Source organism: Drosophila erecta, unplaced genomic scaffold, assembly GCF_003286155.1.
Source record: "Drosophila erecta strain 14021-0224.00,06,07 unplaced genomic scaffold, DereRS2 tig00000126-arrow-pilon, whole genome shotgun sequence".
NCBI classification, from domain to species: domain Eukaryota; kingdom Metazoa; phylum Arthropoda; class Insecta; order Diptera; family Drosophilidae; genus Drosophila; species Drosophila erecta.
The window spans coordinates 6,619,095-6,644,038 of record NW_020825209.1 but is presented as its reverse complement, the minus strand read 5'-3'; the positions used below and the strand labels follow the sequence as shown (position 1 = coordinate 6,644,038).

At 39.7% G+C, this 24,944-nt stretch overlaps 1 protein-coding gene across 1 annotated transcript in view; it reads right to left on the bottom strand.

Annotated features, from left to right (window-relative positions):
* The window catches only part of LOC6550466 (midnolin homolog), an 83,476-nt gene extending 77,366 nt beyond the window's left edge, over nucleotides 1-6,110 (bottom strand). Inside the window, exon 1 of the mRNA XM_001977692.3 lies at nucleotides 5,379-6,110. The gene's annotated coding sequence lies outside the window, so the exon portion shown is untranslated. The remainder of the gene's footprint in view (nucleotides 1-5,378) is intronic.
* Between the last annotated feature and the right edge of the window lie 18,834 nt (nucleotides 6,111-24,944).

Here is a 24,944-nt window from a genome sequence, read left to right as displayed (position 1 = left end):
GGTAATTAAAATTTCAAATATTTAACTAAATTCCATACAATAACCACTCGATTTGTGTTGGCAACGAATTATTTTGACAGCCAATCTCGTTTACCAAATGATTCACTCGCCCATGAATATTTATCATATTTGTTCTTCACTTTAAAACTTAAGAAATTAACACTTTTTGTGGAGAATCCAGTTTCGCTCCGGCCTAGAATTTGAATTCTATTCAAAACTAACAACTTTCTGAGTCATAACAGACGACCACAAGCCGAGATTTATAGATGACAGAGGATACCACTTTTTGCTGGCCCTTTAATACGATTTTTTGTATAGCCATTCAGGCCTTTTTTGTCGGCCAAAGCCTTTTCATTCCTGAACCATGACCCCGGGTTAAACCTTTCTTGGTTCAACCGTTGCAAACTTGCTTCAAGTTCAATTTTCTTTTGTTCTATCGAAAAGGAAATAAAAAAAACAGATTTACTAAATAAAGTTGAATGTGCCTGCCGAAAAAGCAGATCAAACTTTTGCTAGTCTTCGCAGAAAAGTAGTATTCATTGCAAAAAAAATTAAGTGGAAAAAAATCGTAGTTAAATGAACGGTCTGGTGCCCATCTTCATCATTGAATTGAGTAGTAAATCTATGTTTTAAATCCACGTGAATATTTTGAAACTTAGGTAGTGCATATTTTATTGATGGTTTTGTTTATTTAATTTTTTAATTAAACTTGAAAGTCTTTTTTTTAATCCAATAGTAAAGTCACATGAATTTAATGTGATAAATATTTTGAAATCATTTGTTATCTCTTACACTCAGAATACTGTTTGCTACCCATTGCCGTAAGTTCCAAGCCTCAATCGGATTAAAATGCATTCGAGTAGCAATGACACTGACACGCCCCCCCGCCTCTTGTGCCTCAAAAAAAATAAGAAAAAAGCAAAATACGCAAAAAAATATGAAGAGAAAAACCAAAAGAAAAGATACGAAATGGCACGGCGGCGGCAACTTAAACTGTGGCAAAAGTTATTGTAACTTTTGCCCGCCGGCAAGGCAAGGCCAATCGAGGGGCTGAGGGGGGAATTCCGAGGGTGTGGCAGCGGGGGGGTCACGCTTGCGGGGGTGGGGCAGAACTGATACTGTGACCGAGGCGCCACGCGCCTACTTGCCACGCATTTCCCTCCGCATTCCCGCCCGAAATCTTTTGGCTCTTTTTTTTTTCGGTGACCTCAATCTTTAGTTCAATGTGTGACCAAGGGGGGCGCGTTGGTGGTGGTCGGGTCCAGAGACGCGAAATCTTGCCAACTGTGACTTTCTTATAGAACAACGAAAACTTTTGACTGTTTCACAGGACAAATCTATATATAAAAATATATATAAAAATGGAAAAGATTTGGGAAGCCGAATAAATGAGTACGCTTGTAGATTGAATATTTATATGACAGCTCATAGGTGTGTTGTGAAACTTTGGAACGTTTTGAAATATTACAACAATTAAGTAAGTTCTTCCCTTGGCAGCTTTTAAAGCCATGCTTAAACATCTTTCAACTGCAATCTAAACTAGTACGTTCAACACTATTACTAAGAAATGAATTCACAAGACAACTAAAACCCTACAGAATTCAGATATTTCTCCTAGCATAACAAACGTCCTAAATATATTATAATCCCATCTTTAAGAGTATAAGTCCTGAGAGTAATGTCCAGAAGAACTGAAGGCACTTTTTACTTTATTCCTGAGAAAGATGCTGGTATGGGGATTCGCTTACAAAGATGCTTTTTAAATGATTAAACGCTCCGAATTGCCGAGTTTCAGTTGTGTTTTTGGCCAAGTTCTTTTGCTTTTTTTCTCTGCCGTTTTCCGCTGCCGTTTCGTTCTTTATTTCATTCTTTTTTTTTTTTTTTTTGCTGAGATATCACATGGAATGACATTAAGTCGGGCGAAAAATCACGCAGCTCCCTGCTCATTAACATTTACCATTTGGACTAATCGATATGGGTTTTGATGTGACTATTTGCATTTTAATGCGAGCATCATAAAATTAAAATTCCTTTGTGAAAATCGTTTAATATGGAAACAAGCCGGCAATGTGTGGGCCAAAAACGAAATCAAATGATAAGACAAGATGAAAGAACTTTGGATTGATTTCATTTGATTGAATCGAGTTGCGCCAAGCTTCTTTCTATGGCTTCACTTTATTTGCTTATTGTAACATAAATGTAATTAAAATAAATTCAGTATTTTATAGTTTCACTTGGAAATCTAATTAAAATATGTACTTGCATTTATTGGACCGAGCAAATTCTGAGACAAAAGAATGAAAATGTCTTAATCCTTGCTTTGTGTTTAAATAACTTCACTCAATTTAGATACTCATTCCAAAAACCATTTAAAGACTATATATGTTTAATGTGTTTCCAGTTTATAAAGCATTTTATTCCCTGCATTTTCCCATTCAAAGAACAGAGAATTTTGAGGAAACTTCCAGAATTCACACGCAGTCAAGGGAAAGACTTCTCATTCTCCGCATGTCACGGGGTCGGCGACATATCAAAATTAAAATTATTTCTTCGAAAGATAATTCCGACTGACATTTGCTGCTTGCCCCAGCAATTCAGAGTTCCAAAACGTTGCAAACTTGCTGACATGAAGTCATCAACGTGGTCGAAGGAGTGGAAATTGTTGGCCAGGTCAAGTGGTTAACCGTGAATGGGCGAAAAAAAAAAAAAAAAAGAAATTGGAAAATATAAGAATGGAAATGGGCAGACAATTGTCATATGAGCAGGAGCATGACAAAACTGTTTTCATTTTTTTCTCCGCTTTTCTCCAGCGAAGCGCGCAGAGAAAACTTGCCACACACAAGACTCAAAGCAATTTGTCGATTATCAAAAAGGGCGGAGGGAAATTCTAAAGGGAAGGGTGTTTGTCCGGTTAGCCAGAATTTTTTCGTGCAAACGTTTATCAGCCGAAAGCAATCAAAGTCAAGTTACCACGGGCGGCCAGCGTTTTTCCCTCTCACCCCTTGGAAAAGACACTTTTTCCCCGGTTCTCTATCTCTGCACAGATTGAAAAACCATTTGGAAATTTAATATCTTCAAAGAGTTGAGCCTTTTTTTCGCTCAATTAAAACGGCAACTTCTGGGAAAACTACGAAAAGCAGAAACGAATAAATAAATAGAAGAGAACAAGTTCTTATTAAGTGTAAACATTTCTCCGGCTTAAAAGAATAAATAAAAACCTTCTTGGGAAAACCACAAAGCTCTTTACTGTAATGAAACTAAAAACCAAGCAAAAAATGGCAAGGACTTGGAAACAACGATTACAGTATGAAATCTTATCTATGTAAGAATATAATATTTATATGTGGTCAATTAGGAGGAAAAATTGGAATATTTTCACATTTTCGATTTTTCAGCAAAAATAAATTGTATTTTACTAATTTATTCAGTGTGTAAGCGATAGCTTTTATTATTTTTCCTGCTGGTGAATGAAAAGCAAATCTGCTTCAAACTTGCTGAAAAGTGAAATCCAAGAGAGCAACCTTTTTATTTTATTTTTTTTAATTTTTCTAGCGTTTTCATCTTCATTTCCCGTTTATTTTCATTTGTCGCACGCGGCGACTGCAATAAAAGTTGAATAAATATAACCTTAAACGGAAGACACCACACCAAGCAAACAAACAAACAAACAACAAAAAAGCTTATGAAAAACAGTAGAAAATCATAAGGCAAAGAATAAAATGCAAATAACAATATACAAGAAAGAAACAAGAAACTTCAACTGAGGCCCTCGGCTATTTAAAGGCAAAAAAGAGCTGAAGATACTTCCTAATATCTCAAAAAATTCGCTGTAGGAAATGATTTAATCTCGCTCTTTAATTCGCAGTCTTCAAGCGGTACTATCTGTCCTATATCTCTAGTTCGATTTCCCTGTTCCCAGCGACACTCATCCCATCCATCCATTCAGCATCCAACTTCATTTGGCTCGTTTACTCCGTTTATTCCGTTTCTGATCCGGATTCCCCTTTTGTTTTTATAGCCTGTCTAGGCTCACATAATTCTGGGCCTTCTTTTAATTCCTTCTTACAGTTAATGGCGATGTTAACTAGCCTTTTGTGGTCTAAATGATTTATTCCAGCATCTAAAAAATGTCGTGTACAATTTTCAGCTTCGATTTCCGCTGCCCGCTGCTCTATTTTGTAAAAAAAAAGTGTAGTTTCAATCTTAATTTAGGAAAACGCATCTAGTGAAATTCACTTTGAGGAGAAGTTACATAAATGTATCTGAACAACAAAGCCTTAAGAATTTGTTGGGGTTTTCCAAAGCCAGTTGCTTATAATTTTCGCTAAAACACAGTGCAACTATTTCGATTGCATTTTGGGCTTAGTTTCCCCGGGGGGACTTATTGATCTGCAGCTAAAATAGACCGCAAAAATGTATATTTTTTTAGATTCCAACTAATTGGCACTCGAATTGGCTGCCGCTAATTAGCCCCCCGAAATCACATTGCATGGCACTTAACAATGTCGCAACCCAACCCCTCCCCCTCCCCCTCCTCGGTACAGACCCCTCACCCTATCCCTGTTTTCCCCAATGACTCCCCATTCAACCCCCCCCCTCCCTTGCCAAAGGCCATTAAAATGTCATGCACTTGGCGCGCTAGAAACTAAAACCAAAACGACGGTCCAAGTTGACTAAATCGAATTTTATGGGAGCGAAAATGGTTTTTTAAACATTTGAATAAAACCAAAACTGTAGATTGGTTTTTGTGTATTCATCGTTGTTTTAATTCGGAATCTAGTGCCACATTCATTTCAATAAGTTGTGGATTGAATACACCACTGATGCGTTTTAAACTTAGGAAATTCAAAACGCAAGTCAAAAAAATAAACAACTAAAAAAAATCTACATTCTTTAATTAACACACATTTTCCACAGTTCCTTTATATTTAGAGATACATCAGAATAATGATATATTTGAAATATTAGAGATTCGAATAGATTAAAATTTATTTAACCTTTCAATGTTCAAATTAAAAAGATTTATAGCACGGATGCTTATGTAAAATGTGAGATCTGAATAGTTAGCCTTTTCTTAAGGCAACGGTAAATGAAGTGAAGTAAAATATTCAACGCTGCAAGTACAACGTGCGAAAGGGACAGCAAGTACAAGAGATGTAGGGTTTTGTTAGGAAGAAACCACAAAAGAGGGAACGATATTGTAATGCAAAATGCATAATAAAGAGGAGGCCAAAGAGAGGGAGAGGATCTGATCCGCCGATCCTCTCTCGAGAAAGAGACGATCTCCCGTCTCGTTCTCGCTCGCGCAAAATGCAAGTGAATGGTGCAACAACAATTCCAATTTTACCGTATTCTCCTTCTCCGCTTCTAGTGCTCACCTTTCTTCTTCCTTTTTGTGTCCGTGAGCGTGAGTGTGTTCTCTGCTATTAAAATTTTTCGGTAAATTTGCAACTTTTGTTTTGTTTCTCGTATTTCTCTCACTTTTTGGCACTGGCTTTTAATTCGCAACTTTATCTCCTTGATATCTTGCACTCACTAATTCGTTGGAATTTTTCGCATTCGTTTTGGGGCACAGTAAAAAAAATTGGTTAACTTTGCAATGCTACATGTAGTCTATGTAGTTATGTAGTTTGGTTGTTATTACTTTCGCACCGAAAGACGGGTGGCCAAAAACCGAAAAGAAATTAAAATTGCGCTGGCGAAACGAATTCGAGGCTCGGTTTCGATTTTGGTTATTACGAATGACGAAAAGGCAATTGCAGGCGAGGAGGAAGAAGAAGAAGAAGCAGAAGCAGAAAAAAAGGAACCGGTTTATTCTTTTTTCGATTTCGTTTTCTTTTTTCTTTTTCTCTTTTGTATTTGTTAACAATTTCTCCGTGGCTCAAATGCACACACACACCGACGCACCGCAGCAACAATAATATCGAGACACACACAGACAAGCACGCGCGCACCGAAAGGCCGAAAAGCCGAGTTCCGAAATGTTAAATTCCTTTCCGACTTTTCCGTGTTTTCCCGTGTTTTCTCCGACGAACGCCTCTGGAAACGTCCCCTGCGAAGTCCAAATTCGATTTGACTCGCGAGCGAAACACCATTTGTACGGCAACTTCACTTTTCGCGTCGAGCGTGTTGCGTGCGACGTCGCCGTTCGCGTCGAACTAGTTGGTTGGAATCGAACGGGTTCATGCTCGAATCGGGCAGGCTCGTGCTCGAATCGAACTCAAGGCCCAAAAATATTCTTGGTAACGAATTTTCCTAACATTTCGTTTTAAAGCGCGTTTACCGCATTTATTATTATGTTTCTTTAGCCTTTTACTTAAATATATAAATGGAATTGGGTGGAGCCATTTGACTTTTAGTTTCATAATTTGTTAAATTTTTACGATTTTTTTATTTATTGTAGCTATTAATATATGAATAGATCGAGGTTGTGTGTTCGAGTTGCCAGTGTGGACCGTGTTTGAAGCACACAGAAGAAAAGCAAATAAGTTTTAAGGGAAAATGCGAATAAACCGAAATAAACTGAACAAAACGAGCGGAAAACACGAAAAACAAGCTGCTAGTGCTGCTGCATCCCATTAATGCTTACAGCCAGGGTATGTGCAATAATTGAAAAAATGTTTGACTTGTTAGAAGAAGCTTTGTTTTTAAATTTGATGTTTAACCTTAAAATAAATTGTTCCGTTCAAAAAGACTCTCGATAAATATTTCTTTTACTTCGTATAAATATTATTATAATTTAAAATTTTCAATAAATAATTATGAGCTTAGTGAAAATATTCTTTAAACCTATTTTTCTAGAAGAAATAACCTGCAGGAGCATGGAATGAATATTATTTTGTTACTATTCATATATCTAGGTAATCCTTTAAGTCCCTTTAATAGGTAACACAAAGTCCAAAAAAAGCGCTGTAGAATTCCGACTTGTGTCAGTTTTGTGGCTTTATTTTTTGTGGGCAGGAGTGGAAGGCTAACCGGTTCAACAGGATGCAGGAGAGCACTGCAAATCGCTACCAAAACAAAACAAAAGTGGGAAAAAGGAGAAGAGTTCCCAGGTCCCTGCCGTCTCAGTCGCACCCTGCACTCGCCATCTCGCTCTGGCCATCTTTTGCATTTTGCCAAAGAGCAAACCAACCTGACAACAATTTTCCTTCCTCTTCTCTCGGCCAAATGCAACTAAAATGGCAAACAGAACCGGTTGAGGCTCGTTCGCCCGAGGAATGCACAAAAACAAGAAGAAATAAAACTAAAGCAGCACCAGCAACAACAACAACAACAACAGAAGCAGAAACAGCAGCAAAATGCAAGGCAAGAAAAAATAGCAAAAGGCGCAAGGCAGCGACTACAGAAGTACAGGTCAACCTCGATGGAGTACGAGTCAACCTCAAAACGTAAGTTAAATAAACTAAAGTAAACTTATAAGCTAAGTGAATTACCGTAAATTCTGTACTTAATACAAATTTCTAAAATTAATTAATAGATTTAATTTACTACCTTAAAAGTGCCTGAGCATTATTATTTAATTAGGGAAACCTTTTTCCACTTTTTTACCATTATAACATAACATATTAAGTAAGTCCGGGCATCTTAGCCAAACCCCACTGTAATCCAGCAGTTTCGGTCAGTCGAAGACTCTGGCAAGCCCCCTTCACCCCGCTGCGCTGGCCGTGCAAAATGAAAACCAAAAGGAATGACATAAATCTGCGTGGCAAACAAAAGACTCAGGCAACGAACGTGCCACAAAAGCGTGTTGCAACAAAAGCTCAAAAGCCTGCAACTGGATTACTGTTACACGAATAGGTGCGAAAAGGACGCCAATGGCGAGGCATGGCAGCGAGCAGCCAGGAGCGAGGAAGACAGCAACACCGGGTCAAATGTTGCGGGTCCGCGAACTTTTGTAGGTGAATTGACTTCTGCTCGAGTCACCCCAAAATGGTAAATGGGTGGGAAGCAATCAGCGGATGCGGCAAGGAGCAAGCAAAAGGCGGCAAAAGGGGCAGCGTCAGAGCGAGATGGCACAGCCATGAAAGACGTCTTCTAAAAAAGGGACTCTTAAATACAATACCACGAAAATTAAGCATTACGAATGGCTATTCTCCAAATGTTTGAAGCACATTTTCAACTCATCAACAAGGCCATTTACGAAATTTTTCAGCGTGCCCAGTTAATTCATATTTAAAATAGCTTTAAAAATACGTGTACTCCATATCTAGTAATTATTTTTAAAAAGCGTTAGGTGACATGCAAGAATATCAGTAAAGTCCAACGTAGAAATGCAACGAAGCGTAATATTTAACGTATAATTAGACAATAGTAGCACAGTAGTACCTAATTATGCAGGCTAAATGTGGTGACTTATGGCACTCTTAATTGGGGTCTCACATATCATATTTCGTTATGAGGCATAATGTGGGCCAAAATAGAATCAAATTCAAGCTAAGCTTAACAGAAAGTGTAGTTGAACTAAATGCAACGAAACTGAATTTGGTTTAATTGTGTCGGCTTTTAACCCTTGACCAAATTCTTTCTACTGTTGTTATATTTGTTCAAATTTATTGCAACTTATGGGTGAGTTTAAGCTTTCATTTAAAACATTTTAAGCCCGCATACTTTAAATATAGATACTGTATATTAGGGCTAAAATGATTGATTACCCACACAGCGGTTCAAAGTTAAGTTTCCAACATTTCAATGCGACTGCCGAACTATGAACAAAGTCCCAATTAATACACTAAGCAAATTGAGAAATTGCAATTATGTGAACTGCACAATTGGCAGATATATAGGCAAAAGGCAACAATCCCACCCGCCCGCGCCTACGATTCCCACCATTATTTGGGGTGACCATTAAAGCCCCATTTGGAGGCCGAACTCTGAACTTTATTGTTTCTGCTGGCTGGTATTTCATCGTATCACTCGAGTCTCATTTATTGTTCTGCGGTTTTGTTTCCCCATTGACTGCGCCCGCTGTTGCTTCGCTTTTCTTTTCCTTGGCCACTTCGAAGCTGCCACACAAAACGCTCCGGCACTCGGCCGGCGCAAATTTGCTGCGCACCACGAAAAAATATATAAAAATATGACCCACAATGAGAAGGAGACAAGCGGCCAGCGAGAAATAAACAAAATGAAAAAACCGCAAAATAAATAAGACAAAAATTATGCAAAGCGCAGACAAATGCGCAAATTTGAAAAATGCCACAGCAACAACAATGCCAGCAGCTGCGCTCCAAAGCTCCCCCTAAAATTACAAAAAAAAAGTGCGGGCTCCACATGCGACGCAAACCTCTCATCGGCGATCCATCGATACCCTAAACAAAAAACTACCATCCTCAACTCTTGAAAAGTACGCATTTTTGCAAGGATTTTTGAAATTCGAAAAAGAACTATTGATCGAACGAAATTATCGAAAGTCGAGTATTTTATATCTAATTCTTTTACGATTTGTAGTTCATATAAAATTTGAATTGAAGTTTTTATAGCAACTAAATCGATTTTTCCGAAACAAACCCACTTGATATGTACATTCGTGTAAATATGTAAGCAATTAATTTCCCCAGACTTCGACGGATGTTTTAATTTTCATATACTTGCAATGCTTTTACAGGGTATCTAAGATCGGCGCTAGCTTAATTTGAAGCGGCGCTTGACTTTGCTAATGGGTCTCATTCAACGACGTTGTACCTCTTGGTGCGGTTCGTTTTCCTTTTCGATTTCTGTTTCGGTTCTTTGGCTTGGGTTTTGCTTTTGTTTTGGTTTTGGTTTGGGTTAACTTGGCCAAAATGGGCGGGGGCGGGCCGACAAAAAAGGGCGTTGCTGCTGCCGCTGCCACTGCCGCTGTTGCTGCGGCCTATGTTGAACAAATATTACTCATGGCTCTTGGCCTGGCCCGATCATGTTGAACAGCATAGCTAACACCCAAGAACAACGTGACGAACAACGAACAACCAACAACGGTCGCCGATCGCCGATCGCCGATCGTCGAACGATGAACGATGAACAACGAAAAGCGAACAACGAGCGGCAAAGTTGGCCCAAAGCTGAATTCAAGTTGTGCTGACTGATTGTCATGGCAAGATAATGAAATAACATTTCCATACCCTCACCAAAGCCAGTCCCATATGACCTGTGCCTATCCAGCCTACACGTAAGATGATTAAATTGCAAAATAAGAATGCTTTTAATGGATAACGGCTGTACTACGTTATTGAATTCAAAACTATTTCGTTAGCTAGAACACTTAGCAAAATAGCGAGGTAATCTAGTTAAAATGATATTAAAGTCCCTGCCTTTTATCATTTAGTCGCAATACTTTTATTTAATGTTGCATGTACACAGTTTCATAATTTTTGACCAATTCAAGGGCGAATATAGTTATTAACTGACTGCTGTTTAAGCAGAATTGAAGTGACCCAGTGAACAAGTGTATTTCAAATTTCGTCCCTACAAAACGTGCCTTCTTTTCTCAAGCTTTTTTCTTTTTTTGTCGGCCTTTATGGCGTATAGATTGTTTGTGCAGCATATAGTTGGAATATGTGACTTTATGTGGCATAGTTTCTTGGACAGAGACCAGCTAAAAAGAACGTGCAGCAACGCAAGGGGCGTTCTTAATACGTTTTCTTGCTTTTTGTCAGTTTTTTTCTTTTTTTATTTATTTTTTTTTGTCAAACGACTGCGACTTTGTGGGATCTTCGGGGTCTGCTCTTTAGAATGCAGGTTGCGCATGCGCAGGGGAAAATTCGAGGGGATGGGGGTCTTACATGCAGTATGTGGTATCATAATCATATTATTTATGATTGTATTTGTTCTGCGCCCGGCTGAACGGATACGTCGCCTCAATGGCAATGTGGCAACGTAATTGCCGTTTTGTGGTTTCCACTCGCTGCTACATGATGCTCGTGTGGTGTTGAATGTTGCCAAGTGGCACAGTGCCTACAATTTTTGTACAAGCACTCGAATATTATCACGTAATTGAGCCGGTATTTTGCGTATGCAAATGACAGAGCTTAAATGCTAAGTGATTAGTAAATGGCAATTAAAAGTAAATAAATCATTAATTTACCCATCTCCAATACTAAATTGAAAATATTTCAAATACTGTTCCAAGAATCGATGTGAAACTTTGTAGCCGCAGTTCTAAGACCTTATGCGTTATAAAAATGATCATATTTGATTTGGAAAGACCATAGTTGCGCAACTTGGAGTTCCTGCCTAATGAGCCCACTGTGCCATTGCTGTTGCTCATTTTGCCAGGCATCTTTTGTGTGCCACTCACTTCACTTCACTTCACTCCAGCTCACTCCACATTCACATCCACATCAACTTCAACTTCAAATGGACTGGCGACTGGCCACAAAAGAGCATGGATCGATGGAAGGCTGCAGTTCCATGGAGCATGTGTTTTTGCCATTTTCAAGGGCACTCGGTGTCTCGCTTCAAGGCAGAAGGGGCGGGGCTGTTAAAGAGGGGGAGTCCAGTTGACCAAAGCTGTCCAACCCGTTAAAACGCTTATCGATCGGTGCCTCGATTTCCATTCCGATTCCGAGCCTATGAATCATTTGTCAATTGTTCCAAACGAAATGCAAATTGCTCTGGGCCTTTCGCCCTGCCTCCCTCGCACAGCCTGTTGCTTTCTCTCTCCCACATCCGACGTGGAGTGTGAATCATATGGCCGCCCATATATCTGCACATTTGTGTGTACTGGCCCTATGCCAGGTAAATGTGATTACACAATTGGTAACATGGCGAATTATTCACTCTAAAATGGTTATTTGAATATATTATGGCCACTGGTGAAATAGTGTTTCATATTTCTCGTTCAGGTATGACAGCTTCATCGTCGAAATGGATTTGCTGTGTCGCATGTAGTTTATCTATGCATTTTACTTAACCAAATATTTCACTGCCCATCTGTTTGTTGTATTCCACGGACCACAGACGAATAGCATATATAGAGAGGCCGAACCTAAAACGCTGAAAAAGAAGCTAAGATATGGTAAATTATTGAGAAATTATGGGAAATATGCAGCAGAAGAATAAGATGGAGCGGAAAATGTAGCCATGCAAATATGCGTGGCGATAACGGAGCCTTGACTCGACACCGAGTTGAGAGGGCCCCACCTCCGGGCTACACGCGGAGAAAAAACGGGAATGTCACGAATCCAATTGAAAAGCAAGCCCAAGTATTGAATCACATCAAGTCTGATCAAAACAGTGGATTCATAAGCTTTATTTCTGCAATTTAAAAGTCATTGGCAAAACCTTAAAAGTAAGGAGAGTTTCAAGTGCACTTATTTGTGAAAATGACTAAGAAATGAATGCTACAAAAAACCAGTATTATTTTAACTGAATTAGAATTTAATTTTTTATTGGTTCTCAATGTGGTTTTGTCGTTTTTACATGGAGCACTGCTAGGTTAGCAATGCGATTTCGAACTTTCTATTACATCAACGCTGTTTGTGCCATTTTTTCCTTGCTTTAAAATGTTGAATCAATCATTTGTAATATTAAATATAATTTAAATTTTTCAGTTGCAAAGATGCCTTAAAATCGAATCTCTGTAAAGTACACTTAAGCTAGCTTTAAGCAAAAATATTATTAAAATGGTATGATAATAAAGCAAACTCATTAATTAATTAAAAAAAATGCATTGCCATTTTTGCGCAGTGCAACGCCAAGCTCATGGGAGAACTTTTCTTTTGGGGCCCCGCCGGCCCTCTTGGCCACAATTCATTTGGTTCCATTTCCATGGGCCAGTCTGGCGATTGAAGGCCACTGAGCAATGCACGGAGATAACTCCGCCTGATTCCAGTCGGAGTCGGAGTCGGAGTCGCAGTCGCAGTTCAGGCCCGACTTTGGTTTCCAAGTCCGAGTGGCGGTCAATGTTTCTGGCTGATGGCATCATGCTGTTCACAGCCGCGGCAGTAATCTACAAACATTTTTGGATGCAAAGTATTCAGAAAGGGGCTCGGAGGGGCTGGAAGGGGCTGAAGGGGTCAAGATCTATGCATATTGGTCCACTCGGCTTGTGGCCTCAACCGCGCACAGTGGGCCGCCGTACAAATTAAAAACACATTTCAAAAAGCACTCGTAGAGAAACACGAAACAAGAAACACGAAAACAACACTAAAATCCAAATTGAAAATTTAATTATGTGGATAAGGCGTAGCTTTGGACTGATGAAATGTATTTGACAAAATAAGCCCAGTTAATCCAGATTACAGTTGCCTAAAGTGGCCATAAACGATGCTTACAAGGCGACTTGAGTGGAAAGATGAAATCAACCAAATAAAAAACAAAACGAAGCCTTTTGGCCGCGAAAATAGCAAGAAATGCATATATTTGTAACATTTATTTAAAGTCCAAGACAATTTTGAAAATAGCTTAAGAGCCGAATCACAAAATTTGTGCCGGAACAATGTGAAAAAACTGTTGAACATGAGGAATACCTATTAGACCCATCTTTTATTCTAAAAAAAGAGGTCTAAAGTCTGAGTTTCAACTATATCACATGATATTCTAGGCCAATTCATTAGGAACTTTATTAGATTTTAATGACTAAGTGAAATGTGCTTAGTTGAAAGACTATTATAATAATTATCTAACATATAAAACTGATATCATTTGGTTAATCAACTTTTTTTCATCAGCGCTGGTTCGCCTTTTTTCGTTTTGAGACCCATGTACATCAAAACGGTCGGTAATCAAATTTAGATTGGAATTCAAGCCAATGTCGAAAGGTTTAAATGTCACTCAAAAAGAATTGCGGAAAGGCATTTTCGACCACAATCGCTTGAACTTTATTCGCGGTACTGAGCAACTGAACAACTGAGCAACTGAACAAGTGAGCAACTGAGCAACTGAACAACTGAGAAACTGAGGAGCCTTCGGTGGGTCATGTTCAGGTTCTAGGTTGCCAATGAAATGGCAAAAACCACTGTGGTGCGAAGTGAGTTCGTGTAATGCGATTCAATCAATCCGTTCATCGCATTTCGCAATGCAGTTGGCTGCAGTTGGGTTAGGAGCTGAGTTGGCCGCCGTTCTCCAATGGAGTTGGCTTATTCACTTGCGATCGGTATCGTGGCTGCTGTGATCTTGGCCTGGTTGTTAGGCCCCCACCCCCTGACGGCAAAAGCCAAATTCTGCCCTATACCCTTAAAGCCAACCAAATCGAATAGGTGAAATTCTACGAATGATTGCACAGGCTGTCCACCTAAAAGCATGTGGCTAATGTATTCAAAACGAATATTTAATTAGATCTCAAGATAAAAATTTAATTTAACGCTCAGAATTAACTGCTGATTTATTCAGAGCAAATATTCACTTAGTCGAACTCTCACTCCTGGTTTTTCACCTGTGTGCCATTCACTCGTCACGCCCACCATTCCAACCATATGATTATCAACTAAATTGTATAATTTACTCCACTTGCAGGCGGGGCGAGGGGTTTATTCACTTCAAGTCGCTCGGCAAGTGCTCCGAAATTTGCTTTCCGATTCGGCTTAGTGAATGGAACTAAACGAACATAAAAACATAAATAAATTTACCAAAAATAGAGGCAGAGACTGACAGGTTGTTGGTGTTATTAGTGGACTCGAAGCAGAAATCGTGAAATGTGGGCACTAAATGTGTGTAAAACCAATCGAATGAATAATCGAAGCAAATCCGAAACTTCAGCGAGTGTTTGAATAATCACATTACCTGCACTTGTGCACTAAAATTTTAAGTGTTTCGGAAACTATTTTGCGAACTAACGATTTTCACAAGTGCAGATGCAAATTGAAGTGTCACATATTTATATAAATTTTTTTTGTAATTTCAGAGCTGCTCTATTTTCCCCCTGTTGTCAATTTCAAAAACAGTTGTGTTTCTTATATTAAAATGCGCTCTTTATTCGAAAAGCCTAAATTATTCCAAATGCAATTCCAGTATTTGTGCATTTTTACCATTTTTGATTGCTGGTTGGCAGTGCGCTTGCACCGCGAGTATAAATCAAAGGCAAACAATTAAACATTCTTCGGCCGATTCCCAGACAATGTGTTGCACCACCAACACCCTCCCCCCCCCCCCTGCAAGCACTACCCCCTCCAGCCAAGCCCCAACCATCCCCCTCCACAGACCCTTGATTATGTCTTGGCTTAATTGCTGTAAATGTGCGGCTGCAGTTGGAGTCGCAGTCGCAATTGCCTGCCCATAGTTGGGTGTTGCACTTGGACACACTCTCACACACACCAGCACGCCAATGCACTGGGAGAATAAGTGTGGGCAATGTTAACATTCTATTTAAGCGCCAATAAAATTCTCTTCACATTCAGCCTCATTAGCAAGCAGACTTACATGCATCATACATCAAATCAAACCAAATTTTTGACTTTTTTAATATTATTATTACTATTATTATGAGAATACTGAACCAAATGAATTAACACTGCTTTAGTACATTGCAGAGTGAGGAACGACAGCTGAAATGGCTCTTTTCTCGCGGTGTAAGTTGTGGATTGTGTCGCAGTCTGAAGTTGTCTAAAATTTGACAGTTGTATGAGATTTATGACGCCGCGCACTCGATCATATTTGACTTAATTGACAGCGGCAGCCACGACAAACTGCCATCGGCATCTGTCAGTCGTCGCAGCAGCCGCAGAAAGAGAGGCAAGATCGGGGTGCGACAGAGACAGAGGCAGAGGCATGGCGTGGGAGGGGATGGGGATGGTGATGGGGTGGAGCGGAGGGGCGGTGGCGTTGAATACTTGTTTGTCCAACGCAGCTCTAATTTTAGTCTGTCTCACTTGATTGCGAGCTCAAAAAAAAGGTGTAAAGTACCGACGACCCCAAAAACTGCTCGCCCCACAAACCTTATCATCTTCTTCTTCCCATGCTCAACCAGCACTTATTGCATACCCTGTACTCATACGGGACTGTTACGACTAACCTGTGAGTTATTATATTATAGATTCCGGACACCTCATAAAGTATTTAAACAGGATGGAACTTTTAATCAAGGTTTTTCGTATGGTGATAAACAATAAATGTATTCATTAATCTCATTTATCAATATTACTACTTATTGACAAAATGTAACATGTTATATGAGTTGTACAATGAAACTCGTAAGCAAACTTAATGTGCACGGTATGCTTAAGTCGCCATAACTTTTTTGAAATTTGTAATGCCTCGCGCGCATCAAAGAAATCAATTACAATGAAATCAGATTTTTTCGTGTTGCTCTTGGTTATCTTTTTGGGCCCCCTCCCCCAAATCAGCGTTGGGTCAAGGGGGTTTTTTGGGGGGGAGGGGGCCTGAAAGTGGGGCAGGGTTACTGCACTTTGACTAAGTGCGTCCGACGAGCAATAAAAATAATAAGAACGAGACGAAAGAGTGCGAGTTTCGTGGCTCAGAGTGCAGGCGAGGGGGTGGGGGGGGATACATGGAGGGATCGCCAGAATGTGACCAACCCCATCCCCAACCCCTCCCCCGCCACACCCACTTATTCCTAGATGCCATTCGCCCACCATAAATTGGACACATTGTTGATAAAGCGCAACTTTATACGCTTTATATGAAGCTTTCTGTGGGTTTGTGTGCGTTTTATGTGCCTGTGAGCACGGAAAAAAAAACAACAACATTACTCTACTTTTTTAATCAAAATGGTTTACCAACACAATAATCTCCATTCTACCAATGGAAGCAGCAAACCTAATGAACAGATTTCAAAATTATTATGCAACTCAAAAATGCTTCTTAAGTCTGGGTAACGTTTTTCTAAAGTGAAATGTCGAGGTCACCAATGCAATATTATAATGTTAAGCATGCCGATGAACAACTTGTACTCTTGCAAAGATACCACATAATATTAAAAAGTTGATTGATATTGTTAACAAAGATATTGTATTTTATACGTTAGTTTATATTTACAAATTCTCAAGCTTTTTCTTTCGTTAACTCGAGAAAATCAATCGAAACAGCTGCTCCCTTTTTCTGCCAGTGCGTTTTAACCAGACGCCATCATCATCATGATGATGAGCTCCATCGACTGCTTAATCATAGTCCGCTTTTGTCATCATCATCAGCATCATCATCATCTCCATCGTGGACGTCATTGCTGCAGGTCCCATCAATGGCTTTCATCATTCAACATTGTTATCAGAGTTGGCGGCAATGGCAACAAGAAGAACAACAGCACTTGTGGTGCCACACATGCCCCAAAGTCCTCTGATTTGCCACCCGTTAGCTGGGCTATGAAATTACGCTGCAAAAATAGCGAAATAAAAACCAAACACCCAAAAAGGAGGAAAAAAACGATATAGAAGCAAAGCAGCCACGAGACGCGAATAAATGCTGATAATGTTGAATGTGCCGCATAAATGGCGCTCAAATGACAGCCGCACATATCCAGAGATACAGCCAACGCTATAGCCGCACTTAGATACAGATACTTCTGCTCCCATGGATTCCAAGTCGACTCTTGATGAACTGCAGCGAAAAAGATGCTGAAATGGGTTTTGGCGCAATGGGTTTTCACTTATAGTAGGTGAAAAATAGATTCTTGGAATCCAAAGTAGCATATTATCACGTATTTAATATAGCAATCAAATATAAAATGAACAAAGAATAGCTATAAGAGTTCAAGTAACATAAGTATGTGCTGTCAAAGTAGATTTTTAAAACATTAAATAATACGAAAATAACACGGAAATAAGAGTAAAAACCATTGAGAGTTCGAAATCAGTTTGAACATATGATATGAAAAACTGGTAATTTAGGTAACCAAATGTGTTTTAAGGTTTCTTTCCAATGAAAATAACCCGTTTAAGATATCGAAATATTAGTGCAAAAAATATATCTATCCTATAAAAAATATATCTTTAAGACTAAAAAAAGCACTATCACAAAATAGTTATAATAATTTGTTATAAATTGACACAAGATAAATACTTTTAAAATGCTAAAATCCATGTTGCCATATTGAGGAACCATATCGGATGAACCATATTTTGCGTTCACAATTTGCTTACTTTTTAATGGCCAAACGCTTTGTTTTTCGATTTATTTCCGCTGCGTGATTTGGCTTAATAAATGTTTATTTGCATATTCTTCTGGCATTAAGCCCTTCATTTTTTGGCATTTATTTAATTGGTATATTTGTCACTCACACAGACGCAGACAGACGGACACTGAATACAAATTGTTATGGCCGAATTTTTTATTAATATTTACATAAATCCATTTCTGCTCAGTTTTCGTTTATATGGCTGCCCGCAATTTTTTCGGGTCGCTTGTTTATTTCATCATTCCTTTTTTTTTTTTTTTGTTTCTGGTATTTATTTGCTGTTTTGTTTTAATTTTTGTGTGCAGTTCGCTTCCTTCTGTTTCTGTCTGCAGGCGTTTTGTCGGTTGATAGATTGCAGCTGGTCGAGGGTATCTGGTTGCCCCAACTGCTTGCATACCCATTACCAACGTGCTGGCGACGGGTCTGCTCGGTCCCTTGACTAGAGAATATGATGCATATTTTTCATTAATGCTCAACGTTAAGCTGTAGTTGCATCAATTGAAGTTACTTACTTCCCACTATAAATGAAAAATGCGTTAATACTTTTATGAATAGTAACGAAGTATAAACAAAGTTATACCGCTTAAAAGTGTGTGGGATGCTCCACGCAATTTGGTTAATAAGTTTCTTGCCTTGAGTTCTGGCCAGAAAGACAGAAGACTAATAGAGTAGCCAACATGGCGGATGAGTTTTTTTTAACACAGCATCAGACAATTCGATCAGTTTCCGCTTCCTGTCGCAGATTTCTGCTTCTTGCCGCGCTCTTTTTTTATGCGTTCCTGCCAATTTTTCATACATGTGTGAGTCGAGTCCGTCTGGATGTGTGTTGGTGTGTTGGAGTGTTGGAGTGTTGGAGTGTTGGAGTGTTGGTGTGTTGGTGTGCTGAGAAAATTGCCCAGCTAATGGCTATTAAGGCAGACAGTAAACTGAAAACTGAACTGCACACTGCAAACTTCAACTTCAACTGCAACTGCAACTGCAAACTCGAATTGGGCCCGAAGTCCTCGTGAAATGCGTTCCCAAATTGCATTTGTCGCTCGTTGAGTTCTTGCTCCATTTGCAGTTCAAATTTTGTTGCTCGTCTGACGCGCTTTTTCTTAGCCAACTTATTATTGAGACTCGTTTTCCGCTGCCTGTTTGGCCCATCTGTCAAGCGGGCTGTCAAATTATTCAGCGTTACGCGGACATGGCTTCTGGTCAAAAGGATTCACCCACTTAGATTTGCAATGCGTTCTATAATGACTTCAGTGGGGTATATAAACTTCTACAGAGTGTACACAAAGTCGTTGATAATTAAATTGCATAATTAAGCTATATGCCAAGAGTAAACAGTTAAGGTACATTAAATTGGTACTGTTTTATTTATATGATCTTACCCGCCAGTTGGTTAAACCTATATTAAATAAAGTAAACATTAAAAATATATTCAACATTTAGGTTGTTATATAGTAGTAGTTAGCTAAAGGGTGTGCATCAGTGCTTAAACATACACATATTAATGTCGTTATGTAAGAGTGCAACGCACAGAAGGCAGTCAAAGCCCCAAGATTGATCACCATTAGGAGACCCCGTCCTTTAGCCTTTCATTTCATTTCACTTCGTTTCATTTCGTTTTATATATATTTGTATGTTTCCTTGAGCTTGTTGCACTTTTCAAAGGCTGCACTGCGTTTTCAGGGGCATCTTTGCAATTCGTCAGCGGAGTGGACAGGCGGGGTAGGAGGCATGTGTGGCAATTAGGGGAAGAGAAGGGCTCACACTTGACCGTATACAATCGACCAGCTCCTACCCCCTATACCCCTTCCCCTCCTTTGTTCACAATCCGCAACGCAAGTAATTCATCAGCCACGCATACCCATTGTTTCCCCTCTTGACTTGCCGCCCCCGCCCCCCGCGCAGCCCGCCCTTCCAGTCGCCTCTCCGCTGACGCATGACACCCCACCTGTCCGCCCCAATCCCCCCGGCAACCCACACCCCCGCTCCCGCCAGAAAGACGGATGTGAACGCGGAACACGCACTTGCCGTCGATTTGCTTAATTAGTGAGCGTAAGAAGGCCGCAGGGCCACACAACACAAATTTAGCTAGAGTTTGTACCGCCATCTCTATTTTATAAAATAATCGAAAAATAATAATCGAAATAATCGAAAAGAAAAATATATTTTACAAAAATGTTTGATTTTTAAGGAAAGAGTATTTAGCTTAAATACTATAATAGTAAACAGCAAACTTCTGTTCTATCAAATTAAAAAAAATATATATTTTACAAGAATCAATGATTTTTCAAGAACTCTACATATTTAGCTTAAATAAGATTTTCAAGCACAGCGTACTTGAATAAAATAGCAATCCTATTTGTGATGCATTACGAATCCCTAATAGGGACAGCAACTTTTAAGATTTTTTCGCCGTGTAAGCCTGCTATTTTAGCCTTAGGCCAACGAGTCAAACATAAAATTAGCAAGTAAGCTGAAAAGTTTAGTGTTTTCTTAGTTTCGCAAGGGATACAGAACAGGTAGCACAGTTGAAAAGGAAAGGGTATCATTTTACAAGTCATTTTTCTGAAGCTCTCGAATTCCACGATACTTTCGCAGACTAAAGGTGTGGTATTCCTCCGAAAACTTTCCCCTTTTTGGCATTCATTATCTACTTTAAGTATTTGTAGTTTCGCCCGCAGGGTCCACAAAGTTCCGTGTGATTCTGATTCTAATTCCAATTCTGATTGTGATTCTGATTCTGGGTAAACCTAGATATCCATCTCAATTTTATGCGCTCTGTGGTCTTCAGTTTCTCTGGGGCTCTTGTGTTAATGGGTCTTGGGTCTCTTATCTCGTAGTGTCGTCGATCAAACTTCGCCGGGCTGCACTCAGAACATCTATCTTGCTATTTTCCCATTTGGTTTTGTTTCTATGACTATTTCCCCATTTTCCTATTTCCCTATTCCTCCCTCGATTCCATATCGCTTTGTCGCACGCGTTTTTCATGGTCGAGAAAGGTGCGTGTGAAGTTTTTAATTTTCAACATTAATTCAGAGACAATTCGTTGTCTCCCCCGTCTCAAAGTTTTTTCCAAAGGCGACGAAGCGTGTCCAATTTTTTTCTCTTCTGTTAGTTTGGTTGGACACCTACGAAAAAAGAAAAAAAAAAAGAGAAGAGAAATTAATGAGCAGTGCTAAATCCACAGAATGTCAGTGCAAAAATCAACAGTGTCAGACAGAAAGGAGGTTGGAGTCCGCAGTCCATAATGAGTCCTAATGGCTCCAGTGCCAACGGCAGCTGTTCCAGATCCCTGACTCCCGTCCAGATCACAGTTCCCCAGCGAAGTTAGGTGTCAGCAGGCTGATCTTCCCCCAGGTGGGAGTGGGCGTGGTCGCAGTCTGCTCGGTCCGAGGACTCAGGTAGCAAGCTCCACCAGTTCCATGCCATGTGGCAGCTCATCCTCGGTCTGCTTGCCCCACCCTGTCCCGGATCGCCTTCCTTCGATGGTCACCTTAGCCTTGGGGCACGTGGCTATCATTTGGGTTCGGGGTCAATGCCTGGCGATGGATTTGGATCCCGCTTTGCAGGTAATGTAACTACAAAGGACTTTCAAAGCTAACAGATCCAAAGGCTAAGCTGGAACTTCAATTTCAAGAAGCTTCAAGAACATTTCAGCTTATAAAATATTTTCCAATATGTATTTGTGATTTGCGTTTACTGTGTCGACTAGTGTTTTTTTAAAGCGTTTCGGCTTGAATTTTTTTTAAATTTTTTTGATGTTATGTTGTGGAAATTCTAAGAAATTAAAAACTTGCCCAAAGCTGAAGTTCTAAACTCCATAACTCAGCTTATCTTAATCGGATTTTGAAGTGGCATACCTCTAAATGTTTCTGGCGCAATTTCTAAAAACATGCATGCATTCTGAATGCCCACCCCGACGCCCATAAACCGCCCAAAACTGTCACGCCCACACTTTTGAAAAACGTTGTGGTATTCTTTCACTTTTTTATATATCTTGTAAATTTCTATAGATTTGCCAAAAGAATTTTTGCCACAATCCGCACAAAACTCTCACGCCCACACCTTTAAAAATTTATTTTTAAATATTCTCTTCATTCTTGTAAATCTTACTAAATCAAGAATAAGTTTTAAAGAATTCATAGTCAGATAATTTCAAAATGTATAACAATAACAAGAAATCATCACTAATACGGGTGCGAGAAGTTTCAAAACAACTAATTTTTTATTTTATTAAAATATTTATTATAAAAATAGCATTATTAAAATATGTTTACCTATAATACCCTTACCATAACAGATCGGGGTCACCAGACATAAGAAGCAATGTCTTTGACTATTGCTGTATGTTTTGGGATACCATAAAATATTTCCTAGACCCAGAGTGACCTGCATTTTTTCTCCGTGCACATCTGGGGCCCCCCTCTTGCCCAGCCCCCCGCCGCACCCCTCGGTCTTGTCCGGCACTTTGCTATCTGGCTGTAGATTTATTGTGTGAATTGGCATTGACAAAGTGCATTTGATTGGTTCTCGTGGCGATGCGTTCGGCTTGCGTGTCCGTCCAGCTTCCACCAGCCCCGCCCCCTTGCCGTCCTCTTACCGCCCCAATGCCCCCTCCCTCCCCTGCTCTCGTACCCCCTCCAACCGACACTCACTCACTCATTCTGCTTGTCTGTCGTTTTTAATGTGTTTTGATAACAATTCCATTAAAAGTGAAGAAGTTTATAATAATAATTTCGAGTAGCCGAGAGGCTGGACGGCCTGTAGCTGCTTTTATTTCTTTTTCTCAGTCAGTTGATGCTGCTGCAGCGCCGTGTTCCTGTCAAATTGCATTGATTTTCCTGGTTTTGTTTCGCTTTTTGTCGATACACTGCGAAAAGAATGGGTTCTCGGGTTCATAATCGGAGTATAATGCGAACTTCATAATAATTACTTTTAAAAGAGGTTGCGTAATGAATAAATTACAGTTGGATTTGGCTAAATACCACGACATATTATAATACTATAATTATTATTCTAGTACACTCAGTGCTCAAGTTACTGCTGTTACCACAGGGTATGCTTTAGTCGCGCTAGCTCTGCTACTCCGTTACTCTTCCCATTTTTAATTGATTGTTGTCTGTCCATCACATCACACCGAGCAGATAGATGGCCATATAGGATATAGCATAGCATATATCTATGGCTAAGTGCGTGCTTCCGATGGGCGAACATATATATATATGTATATATATGGGGTTCGTATCGGAACGGTGGCATGTATAACGCTTACGTACATGCTATATAAGTTAACCCACATGCCATGTGCTTTATTGCATTCAATTTTCTGTTGTTTGTCAATTAGTTGTTATTGCATTTGTTGTTATGTGCATGCTCATGTTCATTTGTTGTTGGCCATCGCAGTGTTATTGCTATTGGTGTTGAATTTGAAGCCAAACAGCCAAAGTTTTAATTGGCTGCATTATTTATTGTTTTTCACTCGGTCGAGCATCCACAAATTTCTCATCTCGGCTTTTGCATCGCATCGCTTTCATCTGGGATTTTCCCTTTTGAATTTGCCCATTTTCGTTGAATACCCAAAATGCATTTAATATTTGCTCAAGTTGCGTTAGTTTGTGCGCAGTAAGCCCATCCAAATTGCTGCGATTCCCAGAGCTCCTGAGCTCATTAAAAATTTCGCAAAAATAAAATAAAAAATCGCTTTACAAAGCGCTCGAGTGTAAAAATGAATTCAAATTTTCTTAACTTTTATTATTTTGTGGGCACATTAAATTAACGCTGTCAATTGAACATTTCTGTGCTGAATGTAAATGAATACCCCGAAATGCATCACTATGGACGGCCGTTCACGTAGTGACGAAGCGCACCTGGAGAGAGCGTGCTACTATAAATATTTCATTCCGTGGCTCATTTTCTGTGAGCAATCGGGTAGGCCCTGTGAATATTTGGGCTTCTGTCACCTGTCACAGCACAGAGTTTTGTAGAGTTTATTCCAATCCTCGAAAGGGAACGTATCGTGTCTGTGCTCTCTGAAATCATTCGTAATCTTTGAAATTCAAATTCAAGTCAAAAGTGCCACAAGTTACTAGTTACAGTACCTAAACTCCACCACATTTTCGATCCGAAAACGAAACCAACCTTCGAACACGAACCGTCAGAATGCCACTAGAGACCGATCCTCAAGATGGCTCGTTCGGACGAGAACGGTCACCAGCTCATGGGATCGTGGGTGGAGATGGGATGCCTCCGAGGGAGCATGCGCAGCGGAGTGGATGGGTAAATGTTCTGAGGATGTTCCCGTGGTATTCGCTGCAGGATAAACGTAGCAGATCAGTTTAAAAAAAGTGCAGAATTGGGAGACTTTTGGACGGAAATGTTGGAAGTAGATATTGGACTTGCTGAAATTATTATGTGTTGGAGGTGCGATCGTCACTAGGTTTTAAGCTCTTCACGAGCACATTTTGGTAAACAAATTTATTAAAAAGACTCAAAAAAAAGGGTTAGTCTTCGATCTGATTACTGGGTGAATATAACTTGCACTGTTACAGAGTTCCTATGACAGGACTACATTTAATTTCGCATCAATTCAATCCGAAGGATATCTGCGTTGGCACGGATATAAATAACATTACAACACACATACAGGTTCCGTAAACAATTACAGGTGCTCAAACAAACCAGTAACAAGGTAATTCCAACTGTGCCAACGGAAACCTGGACTCATCGTGGCAATCTATCTGCTCCTGATTCGCCGGGACACAGCTGCTGGGCCATCAACTATTTGTAGAGCTTAAAAGGACAATTCGAAGGGGAGTATAGTGGCGAATACACCACGAAAAATGTGTATAAACACGTTTTCAATGTTTATTTTCATTTTTGAAGGCATGTTGTATTATTTAAATATGAA